Here is a 12864-nt window from a genome sequence, read left to right on the forward strand (position 1 = left end):
TGGCCGTGGCACTGCGACTGAAGCAGGGGCCAAGCCGGCGGGCAGCGATCGCTCACACCGCCATGGGCGGGATGAAAAAAACGCCCACGAGTGATTTCTGTCCCCCATGACATCAAGCCGTGTCCCCGCGCTGTAAAAAAATGTCTCCATGTTAGCATGGAGGGCAAGAAGTTATTTTTTTAGTTGGACCCGCAAGATTTAAGGTATTTCCAGAAATCCCTGGATGAAAACAAGCTACTCTATAATTATGTTTAAAATTTACTCTATCTTGTACATGCTTTGGCCGGTTTGCCTCACAGGCAGCGCAGACGCTGTGAGGCTCACGTGAGCTGCTGCAACTCAGCCCTTGCTCCAGCACTCCCCATCTTAAAAAACCCTGATGCCATACGCTTAATGCCTTAAAGCTACAACGAAAAATCCTCTAAAGGCACTGGTAAACTTATAAGCTTCCAGTCTTCCAACTCCCTTTTTGTGTACTATCCCCTCCTCCTTTTTGTCTTTTATTTTTTTTTTTTAAATTGCTGGCCCTTGTCACCGGTGGCTTTTGGGAGCACGCGGTTGCTGCGGAGCTGGTGCGAGGGCTGGTGCCGTCACTGCCTCCCGTGCCACGGGTGCTTCAAAACATGCACAAAACATTGCAACCAGAGCAACGGAAACAAACCAGCTGGAAGCCAGCTGGCAATTCCACTCCCGCGGGTGATATTAGATATCGATTAATTACCGCAGGCACATGCCTTTCAGGATGCTCCGTAAGCCGCCGCTTGCTCCTCTCCTGGATCCCTCATCCCTCTGCTCCCCAGGGCAGGGGCTGGGAAACCTTCCCCGGGTGAGGAGATCTGCAGAGACGCATCTGCTGCTCTGGGTCCAAAGCTCAACGAACCTTTGTCCATGCCCGGGCTCCACAGATGTTAATACTGATTTTTCCGTCCTTCCTCAGAAATGCAATATCTGCCGGTTGGGGAAACGTATTAAATGAAAAAAGTCAGGTTTGGCAAAAACGTGTGTACCTGTCGCTGCTAGAGTTTGTCCTTAGGGTGACAAATGGTAAACGATGCTATTGCAGGCTCTGAGCAGAAGGGAAACTGGCCCATAGGTCGTCTGCTCCTTTTGTCGTCTTTTTACGCAGTGCTTTTATTTAACAAGTCCATTTGTGTACCAAAAGGGCATTTTCTTCACAACCCAAAGGCACTAACCCAAAGAATCTGTAATCTCCGTAAGACCCGTCAGGAAATTCGGAAAATATCCATAAGTAGAAATACACAAACCCATCAAATTCATACAAACATTAAAACAATCACTGTATTTTCAAGCTCCTCAAAATATCTGTTATTCTTGTAATATTCTAAGTCTAACTCCCGGTCTGCTGATACCAGGGTGGTTCTCACTTCATGTTGAAGTTTGGGTCTCACATTTCCATTTAAAATTTCTTTTCTAGTGTAAAGGGTCTCTGAAAACTTTTATTAAGTATTCAGAAGAGACGCTTGCGCAGATCCAGTTCATAAACCGGAACAAACATTGCTGTATTTGTCCATCTCTAACATGCAAGGCAGCACAGAAAGCTGATTGCTAATGCTTCTCAAATTTTGCTGCAAGTAGGGAAAATATTTCTTTGGTAGTTACGCTGTAGGTAAAAGCAAGACAGATATCTGCTAATTGCTGGTTCCTGGGGAAATGGGAACTATTTAGATTTGGGGGCTGATGGGCTTTTTTAATTAGCTCATAACACTTCTTCTGCGCAGTAAATGGCAACGACCTTTCTACTTACCGAAGAGTGACAACGTGGGCAGAGGAAAAGCGCAAAGATTTTTGCGCAATCCCCAGCCAGCCTGGTTTTATCCCCACCACCACCACCACCCATGCGCTGTGTCCTGCAGCGGACAGCCACCTAATTTCAGGTATTGGACCGAACCAGCAGCGTTCTGGAATTTTCAGTCCCAGAAAAACCTGCAAACAGACCCCAGGGAGACGAGCAACATCCCCCGGTGCTCCTCACCCGTTCCCTCTCGGCCTGCCCTTTACTGCACACTTTGGTCCGCGAGCAGCTCGATAGACACCTGAAAGAAGCCCCTGGCCTGGCTCAGGAAGACACAAGGACGTATTTCTCCCTTCCTCCTCCCTTTCCCCCTTATCTTTAAACCCTGAGGATACCAGCAGCCTCCAAACACATTTAAGTACAGTATCTGCAGATCTCAGGCGTGGTACAACGGCAGCAAATCGCTTCCATGTCGAAAGATCAAGGCGGCTTTAAAATGGAGGCCAAAGCCTGCAGCAGATACCATCTTAAGCTTTTTCTAGGCTACAGTTTATTTTACGATAAGCCTTAAAATGTCCCTGTCGCTTTTTACAGCCGATGACCTTCATTTAACTCCGCCAGGCTTTACGATTTAAACCAAGATGCAAAACGCCGTCCTCGCATCCCCGGGACCGTGCTGGTGGCGATGTGCCTGCCTTGGGCGCTCCCCTCCCGTGCACAAACGCAGTTTTACCCACCGATCTCCTGCAGGAGCATCACTCCTGCCGTACCAAGCCCCATGCCGCAGGCACCATCTCCCACCGGCTCTCCGCCTCGGCCCCGCTGTGACCTTGCATCTCCAAACACCCCAGTTATCCTCCCCAGCTCGTTTTACGCTCTGGCACACAGCGTGCGCTCACCGAAACCCAGATCCCAGCGCTCGCTTGTGCGGGCAAAATATATTTGCCCAAGCCACGCACAGCGAGAGGCAGCAGAGGGAATTTCCGTGCAGGAGCTCCCAGCGCAGCCTCCGGCTCAACAAAGCGTTTTGCCGAAGCCAGACCTGGCCTTCGGAGAACAGCGATGATGGGAGGGAAGGAAGGATATCATCCCAACACAACAGCAACGCGGCGAGGTGCGAGGATGGAGGATAGAGCTCCCCTGCAGCAGATGGTGCAGATGTTCCCTCTCATCCATCTTCCATATGTTCCAACTCAAAACCGAGCAGGGCTTCAGCTCTGCTCCAGTTGAAATCCCCGCTCTCTGCACACACGAGGGGCAGCACGACAGGCACCAGCGCATCGCACCACCACCCGGGAGATGGCATGTCTCCCTCCCTGCTATGTCACCATGGCCCGAGGGGTCATTTTGCCAGGAGAGACAGTTTTTCTCCGGTATTCATCCCTGCAGAAGCTGGGGGCGAGACTCCTGGTTCTCAGCCCCAGGGATTCGCACGCAGATGGGATGAAGGACGTGCCGTGGCCCAGGTGGGGATGCTGGCTGCCAGCACCAGCCACCCATCCCGATGGCCAAGCATCGCTTGTGGCTTCCTCCTTTCTCCCAGGGACGGTAGGTAATTCCTGAGCCCTCCCGCCCCGCAGTAAGCCAGCCATCCAACCCTGCCAGGAAACGAGGGATACAAAATTGAATATAAACCACGGCAGCACAGAGTTGAGCAGCAGTGTAATCCGACTTTAATTGATGATGAGAATATTCATCTGGGCTCTGTCCAATTTGGTATACATAATACCTTGTGCTTTCTCCACACGGATCGATTTTTGCATTGAGTTTATGAGGGGTAATTAATATTCATTCAGAATTAAGTAGAATAAGATTTCCAATGCATGAAGATGTTTATTATTTATTCATATTTAAAGCTTGTTAGATTAATCTATTTTAAATTACCGCATGCTGCCAGGCACAATTATTATAATTTATTAGGATAATTTCAGTGGTTTATTTCCTTCTGATGCAACCTTGCAGAAGGTGTATGCTGCTTCTCCAATGCTCCCATAAAGCAGCTCATGCCGCTGCTAACGGAGCTGCGGCCCAGCAACGAGCATCCCCTTCTCCAAAGGGGCCAACCTCTGCATTAGGGCTGTAGTCCATGCTAATTTATTGTTTAAGCAGATATCCCGAGGTACAGAAATCCTTGCATCACATCTGAGCATGGGGCGAAGGGTGCATTCAAGTAGTGACAAGACATTAGAAAAAAAAAAAATAATCTATGGTGCCTTACCCCTAAAGATGCTAGATGATGAACTGCACTAGCTGGCCCGGGCAGTTTAAGGTCACCACGTACGGTGTGTCCCAGCCAAGCAACGTAAAACGTCGGGCTCACTCGGTACCTCCAGGACCTGCCCTTGGCCACCAAAGAAACCCCTGAACATCTTCCCCGCCTCGGTTTCTTGGGCATAAATGGCTCCTCCTGAGACTTTACAGGAGTGGTACTTACAGCGGGGGGACCGGGGAAATAAAGTCTTCAGCTCCACGCTGTGCTTCACCTCATTTCTTTAAAAAAAAAAAAAATCTACATATTTGCTTAAAAGCTGCAGTTACCATTATTACATTTAATTGATACCCTCAGGGGTTCAAAACGAGACAGGCTTTTATGAAATTTAATTATTTTCCACCAGGGCTTGCAAGGTAAAGGTGCAATTACAGCAGCAAGGGCTGCTCCTCGCAGGGAGGGAGCACCAGCTTCCCCGACAGCCCCGCGCCAGAGCCCGGTCGCTGGGCGCAGATCTCTGCTGCACACCAGGCTTTGCCTGCGCCAAACACTCACAGATTGCCTCCGCTCATTTTAGCCTTTAAAAAACAAAAAAAAAAACCCAAACCAGGCCAATTTGACTCGACAGACCAACTCACTCCGTGGATGAGCCTGTCGTAATTACGGCGAGCATTACTTCATTCAGGGACGTCCTCCCAGCGCTGCTGACGCGAGCACGCGCCAAGCAGGGTGCGGAAACAGGGCTCCCGCCGTGCTGAGGTGGGCTTTGGGCAAGTCCTTCCCACAGCGGTACAACGAGGGAAATAACACCTGCACGACCGGCTGCAAATCAAGCCATCCATACTTGTACATCACATTAAATAACATTTTCTAACCTTTGAAAAAGCTCCTCGTTTATCCCGGCGCCCGGGGAAAAGCATCCGATGTGCTGATGCAGGAGGAACGGAAGAAGAGCGCCTGCTTTGAGACCCCCCCAGCTGAGCAGCTGCGGTACCCACAGCACGCCTAATGATTTCTCCCCCCCCAAAAAAAAACCCAACCGTACAGCGCAAACTCTTTTGAACTGAGCTGCTTAATCAGAATGTCCCAAGAGTAAAGGCAGCCACGAGGAAAAAAAGACCCAACTTTTTAAATGTAAAAAGAAAAAAGACCTCCTGTGAGTAAAACAAATGATTTTCTAACAAAGAATATCCTGGGGACAGGAAGCCAGCGGTGTGCTTTTGATGCTGCAATACTGTACTTGAGATTAATGCTTTCACAGTGAAGGTTTTACCCCAATTATAAATTTCCCATAGCAAGTAGCAAAATATAATTTAGCCATCTTTAGCTATTCTTTGACTGCTAGTTTTCAAATAAAGAGTTTTAGAGCAATCAAAATGAGATTATTTCAATATTCCTTTCATCAAATGTCTATTTGAATTTTTTGCTTTTGATATTTATGGCACGCCCTATAATAATAATAAGCAAATAATATTAGGGTGCTTAGATTTTCCTGCCACTTAGAGCAATCTCCAGTTTCCTCCACTTTGATGAACAGCGGGGGAAAACGTTGGTGTCACCGGGGCCAGTCTCCCAGCTGGGAAGAAGCTGACCATTACGCTTTGATCCAACCTACACCACACTCGTGCTGCAGTCCCTCCGTGACACCCGGGAAGGAAAACATTGAATTTCCACAAATAACCAGGTCATGGTTCCCCTTTGCAGCATGCTGGGGCGGCAGCCTGAGGAAGAGCCCAAGAGCTTCTGAATTTGCTGCATGTTGAGGCCCCGTGTTTATAGTGAAACGACCAAAAACCAGAAGCAGCAAACGTTACACCAGTGTCGAGCCAGCGGATGACATCCCTCACGCTCCTGAAGTCCTCAGACTTTGCTTGGGAATCAAAATCCCCGCTTTTAGCTCATGGTTTGGGGTTTTTTTTTTTCCCTTGGGGATGTTTGTCCAAGCAAATACAAAACACATCTAATATTTTTGACACCTGGTAAGCTGTTATTTTAAACACAGTCTCAATAAACTACAAAAGTTGATACTGTTAGAGGCTTGAAAATATACGATCTCATTAAAAATCGCTGGCACTTCGAAAGATCTCTGGTGGCCAATCACAGCTTGGGGAGGGCTGTAATTTATAACTTTGATCCCCACAGCTAAACCATTTAATCTGATAATAAACATCAATCACTGATTTTTATTGCACCATTTTGCAGCCTGAGCAGAAAACCTTGCTCTCGCGGACAAATTAGGGACCGCAAAGTGACTCTTGCAAATAAATACCGACTTTAATATTCAGCAATATAATTCCATGGGATCAATTTTTTATTTAAGCACTACTGGAGCTAGGAAAAAGTTTGTAATTACAAAAATATGTACAAAGGCAACTCAGCGCAGTGTAACAGCATCTGTCGAGCAGGAGCCTGCCTCTCTAGCAGCTCAGTGACAACACGTACCTTTACATCTGTTAGAGTTGTCGTCAGAAAGTTTTAAGTGTGTCCAGATATTCTGCGCGACAGCCCGTAACTCACCATTAAAAACGATGTGAGATCCTGTTTGTGTCCCTGTGCAGCCTCTCTCGTTGGCTCGAGGTACTAATCCACCATCTACCACTCAATAGCGGGGGAAATGGAACGGTCAGGAGTGATACGTCGTGCAAGTGGATAACTGCCAGAAAAAATAAATCAGATGCAGCTCATTAATACATAACGATGCCAAACTACCATTAACTCAAATACTCTTTTCCAAGCCAGAGAGCTATTTAAGAAGTAACTGAAATAATGATTTTCCTTTGGACACATCAAACATCATCATAGCTTAATGCTGGAATTTTGCACTCAGTGGAACAAGGCAGTTCATCAGTATGCTTTCTGAAATGTTCTTCTGTAAACCAATATTTTCCAATAAAGATATAGTATAATTAAGCTAAATTATTTACAAAAGTTCCAGTCCAAGTAGAGACAGAAGATTAAGAACATAAAGACTGCCACAGTCTTCTCAATGAATACCTGCAAGAACCAAGCAAGTCGGCAGCAGCGAGAACACCAAAACCTGCTGGTTATGCTCTTTAACAGGATTAGCTGGGTTTCTGCTTCAGAGGAGACAAGCTAAATCTAAATTTTGACATCCAAGAATTCACTTAATAGAATGATGATCTTTAAAGACAAAACCTGCCTTTTTTCCCTACTTACCACTTCTGCTTCTCACCAGAAAGAAAAGACAAATGAAGGGGCACAGCAAGGAATATTTGTCTTGAGACAAGTACTAGGAACGACTGAAATGGGATTTTATGTCAGGCTTGTAACCCAAAACTCACACGAAAGCCAGAGAAATCTTAATCCTGTGTCAACCCAACAGTCTCACGAGATGACTCCAGCAGCAGCTAAGCCAGCCCAGGGACCCAGCCACGCAGTCCAAGGCTTGGCCAACACGATACGCAGACAGGGAGTGTGTACTCAGGTCAAAACTCAATCAATCCGTATATATTGATCTCCCTTAATTATCTCCCCAGAGCATACTCAACTCCAAGGAGCTTTGCTTACATGAAAAATGTATCACCTTTGTTCCATGCAAGGAAAATATATGAAGGCACTTAAATTCATGCCTTTTGGTCTTGCAACTCCACGAATACATTTTAGTTACTGATTACGAGTACCGGAGCTACTCAAAGTGAACTTTCCAGTTGTCTCCAGTAAACTCTCCAGTGTGTCTATAAAATAGCTAACAGAGACTCACATCAGCAATTTTGTAAGCGTTGCATTAAATCCAGATGGTGTTTTTCCATCTCAAGACAGAAAAAATGCATATTAATCCACCAGCAAAGCAATGCATTGAGAATTTTAAACATTTCTGTCAGTATCGGTAAAACCATAATACATTCTTTGCTAGATGAGATACTGAATCATTTTGGTTCATTTGGAGGCCATTTGCTAACTTTATTAGGCAATATTCAGATGATGGATATCAAAAGGATATTCGCTGCAGAAACAGGCTTTGTTTCTGAAGACAGTAATTAGGTTAACCTCATGAATAAACCCTTTATATCAGCAGCCTGTACAAAGCGAAAGTAAAAAAATACAGGAGAAAATGAGAAAGGAAAAAAAATAGTTTCATACCAAGGGAAAAAACGTACATCCGTGTATAGCACTCTCCATCTGACGCTTTTAAAACAACTCATAAGGGAATAGAAACATCGCAGCCACCGATGTACAAAACACATAGGTATAGCGTTATAGAAGTGACCGTAATGCCGTCATAGTCATATGCAGTGCTGCGTGCATGAAATTATTAATGCAACGTTCGGTGGTTAAGGCAGAACCAGCCCCAGGTGGAAGCATCGCTCCTGAGCATCCCCCCTCTCCTGGGCAGCCGGCAGTGCCCCGGCCCCGCTGCAAGGGCTTCCCACGCAGCCAGGGAGCCACGAGTCCTCCGCTGAGCCCCTGCTCCCGACAACTGCCCTTCCCCGCCAGTGGGCTGAACCCAACCTAAACCCAATGTAGACATGAGTTGTGGGTGCTGGGATGAAGCTACCTAGCAGTGATTTGAAGAGGTGACAATCAGGTGGAGCTTTTACCGGCCACTCCTGGAGCTGCAGGTGCTCAGCACATCTGCACCTTGAGCCCACCTAAGTCGAGAAACTCGGCATTACCGGTCTAGGGGGCTTTCCGAAGTGGTGCACCTACAGCAGGCTCCAAGCAAAACTGCTGGAGAGTGCCTTGCCTCTTCGCTACAACACGCCCCCCGAGAATAAGTTTCTAGAAAGATGCTAAGGGTAAAAAAAGGATAAAAGTTTGTAAAATTTGCAAAGGTAGACAAGCTACACTGATAGAGTTTGGCATAATTTAAGCAGACTAAATGCAAGTTAAGCAGCAATATACTCAATAGAAGAAAAGCCTTCAGTTAATCCAATCTCTCTCTGCCATTGTAGTTCACGGGCTACAGCAGAACCACACCATGAGTCCAGCGTGCAGCAGCCAGCCTTGTGCCAGCACCACCGTTATTTGCACGGCCAAGCTCTCATACCTACACTGAGGTGTAGGCATCAGTCAACTGAATGCTGCAAAGTGCTTTTACTGGAAAAGAAACTTTTTGTTTTGGGGGGTTTTTTTGCCTTTTTGTTTGTTTGTTTTGCTTTGTATTGTTTGTTTTAAACAAAGCAAGTAAAGCAAATACAGAAGGATGTGGAAGAAGTAGATCTAACTCAGAAGTGGGCTGGAAGATTCCTCCTGGGGACCAAGAGGAGCATGGATGGAGAAAGGCAGCCCCACTGCGAGCCTGCAGCTTCCTTCTAGTGGCTACAGGCAACGCCAATTAACCTGGTCCTGAAGGTCACTTTGCCTCAATATCCAGAGATTTGACCTGGAAAATTCAGAATGGAAGGTAAAGAGCAGAGGGAACAAAGAAAAAGCATGAATCCCCTTTGCGTTGGACTGTTCATTCAATGAATAGCTATCCTTTCACCTCAAAACACCTAGCAAGGGTTGCTACCCCTAGCAAGGGTACTTCTAAAACAAGTCAAAAAAAATTAAAGTCCTCAAAGCAAAATTCAAATAAGGTCATTTGACATCTTAGCATGGGCTGTGGCCTATAGCACCTTGCCCACTGACTTGTAATCCATTAGTTTAACAAAGTACAAGCAGCATAGTGCTTGGTACAAAACGATGATTAGCATTGAAAATTAATGGCCAACCTCATGGCCAACCTAAGCATGGCCACAGCCTCACCTCCTGTGAGCTATGGGACACGCTTCTCCTATTCATAGTCTGCTCTTGTCCTGGAAGTCCCAAAACAATTTCAGGACAGGTCACCTCTGTGGTTACTCACTCACTTTAAGAGCCATTACAAAGGGTCTTAAGAAAGAGGTTATTTGATCCTAGGCTTCCCCCCTCAGCAGAACAAAGTACTATAGTTCAGCACTAACAATGAGATATTTTTCCTTGAGTCAGCTTTAAAATAATGTTGACATTATAGTCAACACATTATGTATCACTATATTTATGTCAGAACCTATTGGCATAAAAATAAATCAATCTAAATGCATAGCTCATATTTAAATGAAGCCTGGCAATGCCATATCTTTCCTTCAATTTTCACTCAGCTTCTCATATGTGTATCGATCATTTCTGACAGATTTCATACACTGGGATATCACCTCTAGTCTCACTAAAAACTATTTTAAGTGAATTTTATATACAAAGACTGGGAAAATCTGCTTTTGGGAGCTCTTTTTATAAGCAATATAGTTTCCGATAGCCTACGCCTCACAAGTGAGGTTTTACTCTTAACCACACGTTCAAGGTAGGTCTGAATTGCAGGACAGTAAACGAGGGTCACCCAGAGTCAGCCTGTTCACATTAAAGCAATGGCAAAGCCAAACAAGATTGGTTTAAAATCGGGTTAGCAGATATTTACCCAGAAACCCTGCCTGGAAGAGATCGCCCAACAGCCACGCAAAAGCGTCCAGCATGGAAGAGGCCAATGGGGAACACCAGGAAGGCGTTTTAAGAGACAATTCCCAACAGACCCCATCTTGACCAACAGATCTAAGTTGATTTGTTCCCACTGCTATGTTATAAATTAAAACTCAAAATATATGTAGCTAAAAAATATAAAATAATATAAATAAAAACATAACAATCACCTGTAAGACATTCGCTGGGTCTGGGAATAAAGTAGAATTAAGAAAGTCCTTAAGTCTTTAGTATTAATTAGGGTAACCAAGTTCCCATAAGTATTTAAGTGACATCGGAGATTTTTTTCACCAATTTGCAACAGCCACAAGCGAGCCACCTCACCCCAGCTGCTATAAGACAGTTATTTCACTTACCTTAATTTGAAGTGGCCAGTTATGTTCAATCATCATTTCAGCTGACAAGAGAAATGCAGGATGCCAACTCCACTATTTCTGAGTTCCTGACATTAACAGCTGGTTTATATCTACAGACAGAGCTTTGTAAACATGTAAACAAGTCAATTAATTAAGATACTATAGTAAAATAGATTTTAATAATTTGAGGAATGGCCTGATGTTTGCAGATCTGCAGATGCTGTACAAAAATACCAGAATGAGTGAAATTTGCTTGTTCAGAGGAAACAGAACAGGAGCTATTTCCTTCCTTCTGTTTGCTGGAAAGGCCCCACCTTTTCCTTCCAGAACAAAGCGATTTCAGCCCTGAATGCCCAGATGCCCTAGGGCGGATACGTAGGCTTTCCTCCAAAGGTCGGGTCCAGGCGCAGGACCCAGATGAAACCTCTCCAGTGGCACCTTTCCAGCCGGATCAGACAAAGCTGTCCCATGACACACACCCCAAAACCGCTCAGTAACACACTGAGCAACGCGCCGGTCTCCGACACAAACTCTTCCAGGCCAGCAGCCTAAGGGATGTGGACCGAATCACTCCTAAGGAAATGGAGAAGACCAAGAATTTACCCAGCTTGGAAACAAAAAGTCAATTTAAGAGAACTAAGGTTTTTTTGGGATGTCACTACCTGGCTGGACCAAGACTCCATGCAGCAGAAACTTCTCTATCCTGCTGCAGCCCACCAAGACTGTACGACCAGAATAAGCTCCTGACAGAAGTGCAATTACAGAAAATCAGAGGGGTTTGTGATGGGAACACCAAGCCCTGATCATGAAAGGGGTCAGCAGTGCTCCCCATGCCTGAACACACACATCCAGATAAGAAACCACTGAGCACACATAACGCTTCTCTATGGAGAACTCTGTTTAGGTCTTAGACTGCAAAATTTCAGGATGTTTTTGACCACTCCTTCCTTCTCCATCCAATCCAGAGGGTTGGATTTTTTTGAAAGTTGTTTTAAATAACTTTGCTTTGTGTATGTAATGGATGACAGGCGGGATCACTCCAGCTAGAATTTAAACCCTACATCATATTACACAACTTCAGGCTTCACAAAACACATTTAATTGGGGTCAAAAGGATTTTTTGCTGAGGATGCCAGCGCCGCCAGTCAAGATCTCCAGTTTGTGGAGGGAGTTGCGGTGCCACCCATCCCGTTGCGCGAACCAGGAGCCACGGTTTGCTGCACATCCACCAAAGAGACGACACAACGGCCGCAGCCATCACTGCATTCGTATCAGGTGGGATGGCAGAAGCTTCAGGTAGTTCTGCCCTGGGCTGGATGGGAGTTATCATCTCCACCAGATTATCCAGAGCTGTGGGGAACAGGCGCTTTTTCCAAAAATTGGACCAAAGGCAACTGTCGGAGAGTCTGAGCAGCAAAGCACGGCAGCCTCATGCAGCTGGCAGGGAACACAGATGGGCCAGTATTTCAGAAAGTTAGACACCCACGTTTCCGATTGCTCGAGCAGGACTAGGTGATCTCCAGAAGTTGCTTCCAACCTCAACCATTCTGCGATTCAGCTTTATAAAGAGGCAAGTTTGGTCACCCTACCCTATTTTATTTGCATACGAAATAAAAGCGACCTCTTCCTGCCAAAGACTGTTGGTTTTAATATTTGTCTTTGGAAACCAACCTCCAAAATCACGTAAATAACTGTCAGAAATGAATGACAGCAGTTGCAGCCTTGAAATAAGACTTTTTAATCCCAATACAGAAAACGTTTCTTGTATGTTAATGTTACAGTGCTGACCTCTAGCGACAGATAACCCAGAAAACAGGAGTATTTGTTGGGATAAACCTCACTTCTCCCCTCTTCCCACCAGACCAGATCCATGTCCCCTATACCTTTGGAGGGTGAGCAGCTACTCAAATTACATAAAGCAGATTATGAAGAAATTGGTGCAAAAATTCAAGAGCCAAGCAGTGAGTTAGAGATTTTGAGATATTTAAGTTATTCACGTCACTCCCTAGTGAGGGCAAAACCCCTTTTCCATGCGCGGGGGCCGGTGCATGCCTGGAGGGGTTTTGCAGCAGGGACAATGACCAGGCAGG

The 12864-nt window shown here is 45.6% G+C and overlaps 1 long non-coding RNA gene across 1 annotated transcript; it reads right to left on the reverse strand.

The window, feature by feature from the left end:
- Positions 1 to 729: 729 nt before the first annotated feature.
- LOC129209995 (uncharacterized) lies at positions 730 to 10977 on the reverse strand. The gene is made up of 3 exons (XR_008578278.1): positions 10775 to 10977; positions 6480 to 6615; positions 730 to 948 (listed from the first exon to the last, which is right to left on the reverse strand). It is a non-coding gene; the product is annotated as an uncharacterized LOC129209995 (long non-coding RNA).
- Positions 10978 to 12864: the final 1887 nt, after the last annotated feature.

This window comes from Grus americana, chromosome 9 (genome assembly GCF_028858705.1).
Source record: "Grus americana isolate bGruAme1 chromosome 9, bGruAme1.mat, whole genome shotgun sequence".
Lineage (NCBI taxonomy): Eukaryota > Metazoa > Chordata > Aves > Gruiformes > Gruidae > Grus > Grus americana.